This window comes from Rattus norvegicus, chromosome 10 (assembly GCF_036323735.1).
Source record: "Rattus norvegicus strain BN/NHsdMcwi chromosome 10, GRCr8, whole genome shotgun sequence".
NCBI classification, from domain to species: domain Eukaryota; kingdom Metazoa; phylum Chordata; class Mammalia; order Rodentia; family Muridae; genus Rattus; species Rattus norvegicus.
Genome location: NC_086028.1, coordinates 39,408,573 through 39,418,819, shown reverse-complemented (window position 1 = coordinate 39,418,819; position 10,247 = coordinate 39,408,573).

The window sequence follows — 10,247 nt, the reverse complement described above, 5'->3', positions numbered from 1 at the left end:
TGTGAGCTTGCAAAACCTAGTCCAAGGTCTCTGAGGAACCTAAATGTTTAGTTAACTAGTGGTTACTTTAGAGACCAGTATATGTTCTCCCGTGTGACTTCATGACTTCTGGGTACTACTCTTCTTTGCTTTTATCACTTTATGTTATGAAATTTGAAATCAGAAATCAGCGTATCGAGTACACCCCGATCCTCTGATTGAAGTGTGAGTCTTTATAACTAGGAACTAATGGCCTGAAAACATTCCAAGTTTGATCTTTATCAGAGTGTAATGTATGTATATATCCTCATCTATCTGTAACTATCTTCTTATCCTTTGTATATGCTTATTTTATAATTAACGAAAAATGAATCAAATTTGATTGAAATATTTCTTTAAATGTCTAACACCGAACTGGCCGATCTCATCATACCCATAGCTTCATGTTGCAGCTGAACCCTTGAAGCATAAATACTCCTCACTGAGATATGTTGTAAACAATAAAACAAAACAAAACAAAACAAAACATGAGGCTAATGAGATGGCTCAGCAGGTAAGGGAACTTTTCGACAAGCCTTACATCCTGAGTTCAATCCCTGGAACCTGCATATTGGAAGGACAGGACTCCCACAAACTGTCCCTTGATCTCCATCTATGCACCTTGACACACCACAGCATCATGAACAGATAGACTCGGTTCTCATTCACTGTCGAATTCACACAGCCTAGAATCACCTGGGGAAAGCAGTCTCCGGTGAGTAATTGTCTTTTTCCACATGGGGCTGTGGAAGTGTCTGTGAGGCATTGTCTTAATTGACATAGGAAGAAGGCCCAGTCCACAATGGACAGGTCCTGGGCTGTGTAAGATAACAAACTGCATGGACAATCGACTTCTGGGAAAAAGAAAGTCACTTTTCTTTAAGGATGTGGCTCCTGGCAGGTCAATCACACCTCGGTGGATGACTTCACACCAGGTTTGTATGAGTAGCACATGTATGAGTTCATGGGTCATTTAAAAAAAAAAGGACAAGAGGTTGGGGGTTAGAGAGGTAAGGGTGGATCTGAGAGGGGTGAGGAGAGAAGGGGATCTATTATGTCTTATGAAATTCCCAAAGAATTAATTTAAAGAGCAGGTGGGTTCTATCTAACCATGAGCATGAGCCTGTAGAAAAACATCCTCCCCTATGGTTCCTCTGGAAGGCCTTGTCTATGAGCGAGTTTCCTGGTCTGAGGTAACACTGCCTGGAGTTTCCTTCCTTCAGTGGTGGACTGTGACCCAGAAGTACAAGCAGAAATGAATTCTTTCCCTCCCTAAAACGGCTTTTCCGGTATATTTTTTTAAGTGGAGAAACAGAAAGCAAATGCTAGAACACACACACACACACACACACACACACACACACACACACACACACACATATGCTGAGTAAAAAATTTAAAGTACATGCTGAATTTTGAAGTCTTATTTTAAAAATGTGAGATGCATTTGAAAATGAGGACATGACAGTTCCTCGGTGTGGTTGGGGAGAAAGGTTTTTATTGCAGATAAGAGGGAGAAAACAGAGGCTTCTGGAAGGGTCCAGACTGAACTGGGCCATGACAGGAGAGAATGGGAGAAAGCAAGAGGAAGAGGGGGTGGAGAGGAGAGACCCAAGAGGATCAAGAGAGCAAGTAGTCAAGATGGCTGCATTTTATAGGAAAGAGAAGCTGAGGGGAGGGAGGGGAAGCTCAGCTGCTGGTAGGGTATGGGTGGGGCGAGAAGTGCTGGGCAGAACCACAGAGACCCAGTGAGACTTGTCCTGGGTTTCTTTGGGGCCTGGCAGTAACTTCAGTGGACTTTATATGGACTGCATGCTGAATGGTAAGTGTTTGGGATACTGAGTGAGATAAACTAGTGTTGGTGTTGGGCTTTGTGAGCCTGCCCTCTGTTCTTCCATTTCAAAGACCTGAAGGGTTACTACCGCCCACAGTTTGAGGACTTACTGGCCTGCTGCTTCAAAATAAAGTTACATTTGACCACACTTTTCCCTAGATGAAAATACGTAGGTCCAGATACGTTAAATTATCAGGAAAAAAAAAACTGCCATGATTTCCTCTCTCTCGTCTAATCATAAACAGATAAACCAGGTGTGTGGATTATGCGTGGGTATTGGACCACCCGCTCTTGAGGCTTGACCATAGCATGGGAACTCAGGTACACTCTTGAGGCTTGAACCTGTCTCCCAGTGGTGAAAAGGAAGGCTGAGTCAATGCCAGCAGCTGTGTTAGCTTTCTATCGCTGTATGACAGATTGGTGGAAGTTTAGTGACCTGAAACAACACCCATTTATTGGCTTATGTTCTCAGTGCAGTAGGAGTTCAGTGTACCAGGACCGGAGTCTCTGCTGGTGGTTCTCTGCCCTCGGTGTCACAGGGTGAAATCAAGGTGTTTGCATGTCTTACTTCATCTGGAGGCTCCAGGTGGAGGGACTACCTCTTGCTCATTAACCGGATCCAGTCAGTTCCTTGGGGGTATGGGACTTAGGTCCCTGTTCCCTTGCTAGCTGTCAGTCAGTGATGACCAGTCTCTGCTCTTAGGCTGTGTGCATATTTTTTGCTCAGTTCCCCACCCCACCCCACCCCCATCTAGCCAGCAAGCCTAAATCTCTCCAGCTTCTCTTCTTGTCACTAGACAGAGAAAGCCCTCCACTTTTAAGGGCTCGTGTCACTAAGTCAGACCCACTGAAATAACCTCCTTTCAATTCAACCATGGCAGCAGAATCTGTTGTGGGAATGGCATCCCCTCCTAGTCATAGGGTCTTGGGACTGAGACATGGGACGCTGGGAGTACAGGTTCATTCTTAGCAGTCAGCCTACTAGTGTCCTGGTCATCTGGTAGGATAAGTAACCAGAATGGTTGTAGAAGGGAGGGAAGGGAATTCAGCTTGGCTCTGGGAGGACAGGAGCAGAACAAGAGTTGAGTTTCTGTGAAGCAATGGCCCCTGCTGGCTCAAGAGCGCTACCGGGACAGGAAGGGGTCTGGTTTGCCATTTTCCTTCCCAGAGATACAGATCTCTGTGCTAGCAGGAAGTGACAAAAGTCCTGCCTTACGTATAGGACACCAATCTCTTAAGTGCCTGAGAGCTACTAAATGTCCTTTGCCCTCATGCTGGAGCTTCGATGCATGGAGATGGAAATTCCACTGACTCTCCACTGCTCACTAGCCCTCACTGCCAAGGTCCCCTGCTGCCCTCCGGTCCTGCTGTCCACTGACCCTCACTGCCCACTGATCCCCACTGCCAAGGGCCCCTGCTGCCCTCCAGTCCTGCTGTCCAGTGACCACCACTACCCACTGACCACCACTGCCACTGGCTCCTGCTGCCCTCCAGTTCTGCTGCCCAGGGACTCCCACTGCCCACTGGCCCCCATTGCCCACTGACAACCACTGCCACTGACCCCTGCTGCCCTCTGGTCCTGCTGTTCACTGGCCCCCACTGCCACCGGCCCCCACTGCCCATTGGTCCCTGTCCTCCACTCCCCTCTATAGCCTCCTACTTCCTACTGCTCCCCACTGCACCCATAGCCTCCTGCTGCCCACTGCCCCCCTACACACTGCTTCCTGTTGCCTACTGCCCTCCCCCCTGCCCACTGGCCCCTGCCATCCAATGTCCCCTGTTGCCTGCCTATGCTGGCTTCAGTTATGCTTCTCCTCTGAGCCAAGGAGCCTTGTCCAGGTGCAGGCAGGAACATCTCGCCAGCACAGCCTCCACTCCTTTTGTACTTACCTCTCCCCATGTTTAAACGCTCAACTGAAGTTCTTTAACTCGCTGGGAACACTCTCAATGTGCCAATTTCTGAGCCTTTCTCATTAGGATTTGTGAACTGTAATCTGCCTTTTCTCTCTTCATTACCATTATTACTTAGGTTATATTAGGTGTTGGGTTTCACTAATATATATATTTTTTGGTTCTTTTTTTCGGAGCTGGGGACCGAACCCAGGGCCTTGCTTCACTAATATTTTTAAGTGTTGTAAAAATTATGATGGGGTTGGGGATTTAGCTCAGTGGTAGAGCGCTTGCCTAGCAAGCGCAAGGCCCTGGGTTCGGTCCCCAGCTCCGAAAAAAAATAAAAATTATGATGATGGTGGTGGTGGTGGTGGTAGTGATGATGATGATGATGATGATGTGAGATCACAAGTTGCCCAAATTGGCCTCAAACTCCCCCCGAGTGCTGACATTACAAGTACATGCTCCTATTCCAGTTCACCTCTACTCTCATTCCCACTCATACAGTGCCGGGGGTTGAACCCAGAGCTTCAGAATGCAAGCTAGCTAGGTACTCTGCCAACTGAGCTATATCCTCAGCTACAACTCATGCTTAGTGTGTGTTTTTGCATGTGTGTGCAAGTTCATGTGTCTTCATGTGCATGGAGGGGTCAAAGTTCGGTCATACCTCTGGTGTTTTTCTTCAGGAGTCATCCACATTTAAAAAAGATCATCGCATCTGCTTGTGTGCACACATCCTTGCCATGGTGCCCTTGTGAGGCCAGAGAATGGCTTTGCTGGAGTTGGTTCTTTCCTTCTACCCCGTAAGTCTTGGAAAGCAAACTTAGGTCCTAAGGCCTACCCGCTGGGATAGCCCTCTGGCTCTGATGATTTATTTACTTATGTGTATGAGTGTTTTGCCTCATGTGTGCCTGGTGCTTTAGGAGGCTAGAAGAGGGCATCAGGTCCTGTGGAACTGGAGTTATGATGAGGTTTGAGCCTCCTCTACAAGAGAAGGAAGTGCTCTTAAATATTGAGCCAGCACTCCAGCCCCTCGCCTAGTTTTTTGAAACAGGATCTTCCTCCCTTTTACCTGGAATGTATTAATGCAGCCAGACTGGCTGGCAGATGATTCCAGAGAGCCGCCTGTCTCTTCCTCCCCAGTGGTGTCACAAGTGTACATCTGGCTTTTTTACATAGATTCTGGGGTGGGTGTCAAACTCAGGTTCTCATTTTACCAACTGAGCTATCTCCCTAGTGCTCCCCAACTCATATATAACGTAAATTTTTATTGAGAATTCATACATGAAGGGTATATTTCCATCATGTCTACCCTTTCCTCTTTGCCTTCCAACTTTTTCTGTGTTCCTTTCACTCACTCTCAAATTCATGACCAGTTCTGTAACTTTTGAAATTCTGTTACATATATATATACATATATATGTATATATATATATGCACACACACACACACACACATATATATATATATACATATATATATATATGCACAATGTGGTGGTTTGAAAGAAAATGGTCGGGGCTGGGGTAGTAGCTCAGTGGTAGAGCGCTTGCCTAGGAAGTGCAAGGCCCTGGGTTCGGTCCCCAGCTCCGAAAAAAAGAACCAAAAAAAAAAAAAAAAAAGAAAGAAAATGGTCCCCAGAGGCCCATAGGTGTGGCCTTGTTAGAGGAAATGGCCACTGGGAGTGGGCTTCGAGGTCTCAGATCTTCACACCACACCCAGTGAGTGAGGCAGTCACTTCCTACTGCCTGCAGATCCAGACGTAGAACTCTCAGTTATCTTTCCAGCACCAAGTCTGCCTGCATGTCACCATGCCACCTGCTGTGACAATAATGTTAAACCTCTGGACCGTAAGCCAGCCCCAATAAGTGTGTTCCTTTATAAGAGTTGTCGTGGTCATGGTGTCTCTCCATAGTGATAAGACACACAGGCAAATAGTTATGACCTACTGAGTCCATTTATGTGTGCACACGTCTGACCACTTTGGACTGGGTAACCTATCAGCAACCATTGGTTGCTTATAACCATTCATCTGGGGTGAGGCCTCGTGAAATCTCCCCGCCCTCAGAGGACCATCAGTTCATTATGTAGGTCTAATTTAGGCAACCGAATTGTTGAGGTTCCATGGGTAGAGCATCCCTTTCATCTCCAGACACTGTCTAGCAGAAGATGTCCTGATTCTCTGGCTTTTATAATCTTTTTGCCTCCTCTTCTTGACGTGTAGAGTTGAAGTATATAGATGTACCATCTGGGGCTGGGCACCCACAGTCACGTCGTCTGCATTTTAACCAGTTGTGGATCTCTGTAATAGCCTGTTTCTGTTGCAAACAGATTTTTTTTTAACTCCGAATTTATTTCACGTGTATGAGCATTTCGCCTGTGTGCAAATATGTACACTTGCTGATATCAGAAGAAGGTGGCATATCCTCTGGAACTGGAATTATAGATGGTTGTGAATCTCCGTGTGCATAAATCGAACCCTGGTCCTTAGCAAGAACAAATGTTCTTAGCCATTGAGCCAACTCTCAAGAAGTTCCTTGGTCGGAGGGGAAAGATACACTTGTCTGGGAGGGCTGATGCTCCCATTTAACTCATATTTAATTTTTTCTTTTTTCTAAGACTCTCTATAGCTGTGGCTGGCCAAGAGCTCACTACATAGATAGTGGTTCTCAACTGTCCTAATGCTGTGACCCTTTAATACAGTGCCTCATGTTGTGATGACCCTAACCATAAAATTATTTCATTTCTACTCCACAACTGTAATTTTGCTAATGTTATGAATCATAATGCAAATATGTCATATGCAACCCCTAAAGGGGTCTCAACCCACAGGTTGAGAACCACTGATGTAGCCCCAGCTGGGCTCGTAATCACAGACATCTACCTGCCTGTGTCTCCCTCGTGCTGGGATTAAAGGTATATGCCACCATACCAAGCTTCTCATATTTAACACCAATAAACATATAAAGAAAATTTACTGCTCTTTGTTGGGAAAATCTGCATATCTTACATATGTTAACAGGAAGGTTAACAGGGAAGAAAGAAGGGGGCTGTAGTTTGGTGGAAGATCACTTGCTTCAGATGCAGTATACCCTAGGTTCAACCCCAATCCTACTTCTTTTTTTTTTTTTTTTTTTTTTTTTTGTTCTTTTTTTTTCGGAGCTGGGGACCGAACCCAGGGCCTTGCGCTTCCTAGGCAAGCGCTCTACCGCTGAGCTAAATCCCCAACCCCCCTACTTCTTTTTTTAAAGGATGAAATAAATAGAAAAAGTTTCTAGTGGCTGGTGGTCACTGGTCTGACGATCTGACATATTGTAAAACCTCTCCCTCCCCGTTTTCTGACTGACTGTTTCCAAGGGCTTTTTGATTACAATTCCCAACTTTTTTGCTGGGCATGGTGGCATAGACCTTTAATCCCACCACTTGGGAGACAGAGGCAAGTGGATCTCTGTTCGTTCAAGGTTAGCCTAGTCAATCTATGTAGTGAGTCCAAGGCCAGCTAGGGCTACCTAGTGAGACCCTGTCTCAAACCAAACCAAACCAACAGAAAACAACCACAACAGCAACAGCAACAACAACAACAGTGTTACTGAAGCTACAAAAGCAACATGGATCCTAACCTAGACTTCTCTATCTTCGCTCTTTAGGAAGTATGCTGCTCCCTAATATCGTCTTCCATAGCACCCCATGTGTGCTTTCCATGATATAGAAGCTGTCTCTTCTAACTGAACAGCTAACTGCCCCCCTTTCACCCTGGATTCTTGTCTGTATAGATCTCTGTGACTCCACTGTCTCCCTAAGGCTCTGGTGTCCAGTTATGTGATGTTGACATGTGTCATCTCATGGAGGAAAAAGGCCAGGTTTTTCTATCCAGATTTCCCCAGCACTTGGTATTGTATCCGGCACACAGTGGGCATTCAGTGGCTACTTGTGGTCTGGTGTTCTGTAAGGGCTGAAGCAGGCATGCTTCAATCTTGCACAGTGAGTTCCTGTTGCAGTGCTTCAAGCCATGACTGAAGTGGTCATTTTTTCCTGTCCTTACTGAGTTCCACATATTTTCCGAGTTTTTCCCATCTTCTCAAGTCGTGATTCACGTACCACATGTCTATTATCCTTCCAGCCAACTGGCTAAGATATTTTCTTTTATGTTGTCTGACAGAAGGTATAGCTCAATGACAGAGGGCTCAGTGAATGTGAGGTCCTGTTTTCCATCCCTAGCACCAAAGGAGAAGGAGAAGGAGAAGGAGAAGGAGAAGGAGAAGGAGAAGGAGAAGGAGAAGGAGAAGGAGAAGGAGAAGGAGAAGGAGAAAAAGAAGGAGGAGAAGAAGGATGAGAAGGAGAAGAAAAAGGAAAGAGAAGGAGAAAAAGCAGGAGGAGAAGGAGAAGAAGAAGAGGAAGAGGAAAAAGAAGAGGAAGAAGAAAAAAAAACAAAAAAAAAGAAGAGGAAGAAGAAACTTAACTTTCTATAGCTTTACATAGAACTGATGAGTATTCTCTGTATTCCAAACAATTTGTACATACTTCTGAAGAGTGGCTTTATAATTTGTCACTGAAGCCTGATACAACTAAGAGTAAAAAGAGGGACAATAACTAGTAAGCCAGGATCAGAGATGACCCTGAAAAATCCAGAAACATGGACATATTATTACTCTAGCAGTTGTGTACTGAATCATTCGGCTGTGAAGCTGTTCTAGGCTGACGTGGGTCTTATTTCTCTTTCCTTTCTTTATCGTATGAAACTGTGCTACAAAGCCTGCTTGAGGGACTGTTCGTGCCTCTCTGAAGACACTCTTTTAGGGCTGGAAAGACAGCTCAGTGGCAGAGTGCTTCCCCAGCGTGTGAGAGGCCCTAAGTTTAATTCTTAGAATTGCACATACACAGCCAAGTTTATTTTATTGATTCTGCTTTCTTTAGGGCTCAAACAGTCCCACGCAGTGCCTTTTATGAACTTTTTTTTCTCAGTATTATTATGAACCAGGGCAAGGAGCTTAATTAGATGCTTGTGGAGAGATAATAGTTAATGTTTTCTTGTTGGTACTTAGCTTGGGCCTGTGAATTCGCTCAATGATTTCCCACAACAGTTCTCAAGGTAGACATTATTAGTCCTATTAAATGAAAAGATAGGTTAGGAAAGAGCTTTGATCTGAACCACATTGCTAATTAAGCACCAGAGTCTGGATTGAACTCCAGGTTCTGATTCCATACATCATCTCCTTTCTAAGTGAGGAAATGTAGCTGCTGTCAAGTTCTGGGAAGAAGTTTAAAAAATTAAATGTCACACTTTTAGGAACATTCCTTTGCTTTGAGTTGCATGTGCCTATATGCAGGCACAGTGCATATGCATATGCAGTGCATACATGTGTGGCTATGCATGTGCAGTGTATACATGTGTGACTATGCATGTGCAATGTGTGCATGTGCATGTATGCATGCACTGTGTACATGTGTGGATGTGCATGTTCAATGTATGCATGTATGGGTGTGCATGTGCAGTTAGTGTATGTGTGGCTATGCATGTTCAGTGAGTGTATGAGTGGCTATGAATGTGCAATGTGTCCATGTATGCATAGTGCATATGCATATGCAGAGAGTGCATGTGTGCATGTGCATGTGTGGCTATGCATGTGCAAGTGTCCATGTGCGTGTATTGCATGCATAGTTCATGCATGTGTAGTGAGTAGATGTGTGGCTATGCATATTCAGTGTGTGCATGTGTGTTATGTAGAGGCCAGAGATTGACAGCACATCAGCACATATCTTTTATCATTCTCTATCTTGCTTTTAAGGATACGGTCTCTCACTGAGTCTGGGAATTGCTAACCAGGCTAGTCGATGATCCTTTCTTTTTTTTTTTTTTTTTTTTTTTTTGTTCTTTTTTTCGGAGCTGGGGACTGAACCCAGGGCCTTGCACTTCCTAGGCAAGCGCTCTACCACTGAGCTAAATCCCCAACCCCTGGCGATCCTCTCTTGTCTCTGCCTCCCAGTGCTGGGATTACAGGCTTTTATCATGGGGACTGGAGATGGAACTGTACAGCGAGTACTTTCCCTGACTGAGCATTCTCCCCAGCCCCTGCTTTGAGATCTTCAAAAGAAGATTTATTCAATTTACTAAGAATGCAGAATCAGGCCACTGCGGCAGCTATGTGAGCTCAGAAGAGATTAGAAACTGGTGAGACCAACATGTTGCTTCCCGCTGTCCTTGGTGTTTGCACTTGCTATGGACTAGGAGGTGTGCAGGACAGCTTCTTCTGTACTTTAACAACTGTGGTACTTATCAGTATCTTCAGAGGCAAGCCACTGTGCAGTGATGAATGGTGGTGTCTGTTTTCTGCCCTCATTCTTCTTTGGGAACAAGACTGTACTCGGGAAGTCAGTGAAGACACACCCTGTCTCTGACTCTAGAAAATTCAGTTTTTGGTGTTATCATAATTACAAACTATATTTTGACATGATGAAATCCACTGTCAATAATTTTTGTGAAGAAGAGCAAAAGTTAACACTGGCC